The following is a 3,584-nucleotide window of genomic DNA, read 5'->3' as shown; positions in this document are numbered from 1 at the left end:
GCCTGCATCCGGCAGGCACTGAATGTAAACAAGACTATTGTGCAGGCGCTGGGTAATTTTCCATTCCTTGATCTCTGCCTATTCCGTGGCGTCATATGGCCTGATGAGCTGCAGCTAATCATAGGGTGACACGTCCCAGGCGGCGGCTGCCAGCCTTTATTAGGGGACGGGATTCTTGGCTCGGGGACTCCGCTCTGGTAAGCTTATGCTCTCCTCTCAAGACGCATTAAAAGCTTTACTGCAGAAGGATCCGAATGTCCTGTGTGGTTCTTGCTGGCGAGGCGATTGCGCGGGACATTTGAGGAATGGGGAGTGATTGCTTTTCATGGATGTAGAATCAGATTTGCAGATGAAAAGCAATCTGAAGACTGGTCACACAACAATGAGAAAATCCCTAGTTTGGAATAATGAAAACACTTAGAAATAATGATGTGTAGTATAGTTTTAGAACCATAGCCCAGTGGAAAGAAACATCACACTTTGCTAAACAGCAGCTGATTCCAACCTCAAATAGGGAACACACAGATGGATTGAGGTTTAATGAGGTTGGTGTGTGCCAGAAAAACAAGGAAAACAACCTAGGTTGTTTTTAAATATATTGAAAAGGACCTGGAGACACCTTAAAAGGTGAATGTCCTTTTTGGTGGTGGCCAAAGTAACAAACACAAAGGGAGAGAGGAAGGGCACTCTCTGTTCTCTAGGCCTTTTAGGAAACATGGACAAGAGGGGCGATATTGTACTCATCAAGGGGATGGGCACTGTTCAAAAAGGAATTCGGGATAAGTGTTACCATGGCGAAACAGGAAGGGTCTACAATGTCACCCAGCATGCTGTGGGTATCATTGTTTTGTTTGTTGTTTGTTTTGTTTTCAAGGCTGGGTTTGCTCTATGTAACAGCCCTAGCTGTCTTGGAACTCACTCTGTAGACCAGGCTGGCCTTGAACTCACAGAGATCTGCCTGCCTCTGCCTCCCAAGTGCTGGGATTAAAGGCTTGCGCCACCACCAACCAGCTGTGGGCATCTTTGTAAACAAACAAGTTAAGGGCAAGATTCTTGCCAAGAGAATTACTGTGTGGACTGAGCACACAGCACACTAAGAGTAAAGACAGCTTTCTGATACGGGTGAAGGAAAATGATCAGAAGAAAAAGGAAGCCCAAGAGAAAGGCACCTGGCTTCAGCTGATGCGCCAGTCTGCTTCACCCAGAGAAACACACTTTGTGAAGACTAACAAGAAGGAGCCTGAGCTGCTGGAGCCCATTCCATATGAATTCATGGCCAAATGTACAAAAGAAAATAAAGGACCTAGACTGTAAAGGGTTGTTCTCAATAACAACAACAAAAAAGTGAACGTAAGAGATATTTTTTGTGGATGTAAAAGATATTTTCATAAAATAATTGCCGTGCTTGATCTGTTGGTGGGGGTGGTGCCTGACAGTGGCACCAGGACCTATCCTGGGTATGAATTGGCTTTTTGGAGCCCATTCCCTGTGGTGGGATACCCTGCTCAGCCTTGATACAGAGGGGAGGGGTTTAGTCCTGCCTCAACTTGGTATGCCAGACTTTGTTGACTCCCCAAAGAAGGCCTTACTCTTCTGAGGAGTGGAAGTGGGGTGGGAAGAAAGGGAGTCGGGGAAGAGTAGAGAGGAGGGAGAGGGAACTGGGGTTGGTATGTAAAATGAAAAATAATTTTTTAAATAAAAAAATCAAAAGCCCCACCAAGAACAGGTACTAGTGTTCCTTCACAAGAATAAAACGAAAAAGGGGACCCTTCAAAGTACTTCCCAGCATTTATTTCCTGTGTCAGTGTCATGGTCTTCCAAGCATTGATCCTGACCATATCTCCCCAGAAGAGCATCAGTTTGCACATGCCATGAAGACCCTTGTGAAGACTTTTCTTATTCGCTGTTGAGCCCTTTAGTAAATTTGGAGCTTAAGCCAACAACATATGGTGAATGATTTCTCCTCTCTCCTTAGAGGTTTTTATTTTAGAATAATGAATGATCTCTACCTTTGGTTATTAAAGAGAAATGTTTTAGCTGGTGCTACACTGGCAAATCGGAACAAAGCTGGTGCCAGGTATCACAAGCAAAACAATTTTATCGACATAAAATCTGTATTTGAGGTCAGCTTTTCTTTTCTTTTTTCTCTTTTCTTTTTCTGTTTTCTTTTCAGAACGACTGATCCAAGACAGGTTTGCCATGTAAATCAGAGTCACCAACTCAAGCACATGAAACACCTTGCAGCTGGGCAGTCAGGGTGTTATGCAAAAAAAAAAAAAAAAAAAAAAAAAAAAAAAAAAAAAAAGTGGAAGGAAACTATTCTGTTTTCATGTGATTTGATGTTGCCAGGGTCTCGTTGAATACCTAGTCTCATCTTTTGAAAAATTCAAACTTTCTACAGGTCATTCAAAGTAATTTAGTGTCTTTATTTTTTTTTTCTGCAAATCTAAATCTTTGTGTTACTTCTAAAGCAAGAAAGAAATATTGCCACTGTTTCAAGTTGATTTTCAGTTTAGCTTTGAGCTTTCTATACTACTGGGGCATTTTAGAAGACTGTTTTGGGGAAGGGGCATGTTCTCAAGTAGCCAAGGTTAGCCTCTAACTTACTACGTAGATGAGAACGGGTTTAGCTATTGATCCTCCTTGCTTCTATTTCCCAAATACTAGAATTATAGAAACACTTAACCACACCCAGCAAAAAGAGTTTCTTCTCCTTTCTACATGGTCCTGGCACCAACCCACACCCTTGCATATGCTTGGCCAGGTTCTGTAGCTGAGCTATATCCCCAGCCACAGCAATGGGCTTTTCAAGAGCCACCTAGACTACAGGTCTGAAGCTTTGACTTCAGAACTATTCAAGCCTCTAAACATCACAAAGGAGCTGAAAGAGACAACTGGACTGGTTTCAGATTAGAAACATACTACACGTGAACACACATATACATACTGAGGCATAATTTGCAATTATTTAATATGCCTTTGATGATGCATTTATGCCCCTGGGAAAGAATACTAGGAACTGGAGAAACAGTTCATCAGTGAAGAGAGCTCACTGCTGTTACAGAGGAACCCAGTCCAATTTCTAATACCCACAATGGGCAGCTCGAAACTTCAGTCCCAGAGGATCCATTCCTTCTTTTAGCCTCTTCAGGCAACTGAATGAAAATGGTGCACACAGAATCACACAGGTACACACACATACACAAATAAACGAATCTTTTTCTTTTAAAGGAAGACACTATAAATAAAAAAAATTAAAACAAAGCCTGGGTATGTGGTTCAGTTGGTAGAGGGCTTACCCAGCACGAGGCTCTGGGTTACATCCCAGCACTGAAAACCAGACTTGGTGACTCCCATGTGTGATTCCAGCAATTGAAAGGTGGCAGTCAGAGGAACAGAAGTTCAATGCTATTTTCAGCTGTATAGGGAGTTTGAGAATAAACTGGGCTTCATTCACAAGACCTTGTCTTTAAGAAGGTGGTGGTACATTCTTTTGTGCTCTATTTACTCTTCAGAAATTAAGTACAACTTTTAACCAACAACACTGAAACAGTAATTTCTGTAGCCCCATGTATTGATCGTAT

The 3,584-nt window shown here is 42.2% G+C and overlaps 1 pseudogene; it reads left to right on the top strand.

The window, feature by feature from the left end:
• The first annotated feature begins 631 nt into the window (after positions 1-631).
• LOC107978850 lies at positions 632-1,314 on the top strand (annotated as a pseudogene).
• The last annotated feature ends 2,270 nt before the right edge of the window (positions 1,315-3,584 follow it).

Source organism: Cricetulus griseus, chromosome 3 (assembly GCF_003668045.3).
Source record: "Cricetulus griseus strain 17A/GY chromosome 3, alternate assembly CriGri-PICRH-1.0, whole genome shotgun sequence".
NCBI lineage: Eukaryota > Metazoa > Chordata > Mammalia > Rodentia > Cricetidae > Cricetulus > Cricetulus griseus.
The sequence above is the reverse complement of the archived record's forward strand: the minus strand, read 5'-3'. Positions and strand labels throughout refer to the sequence as shown.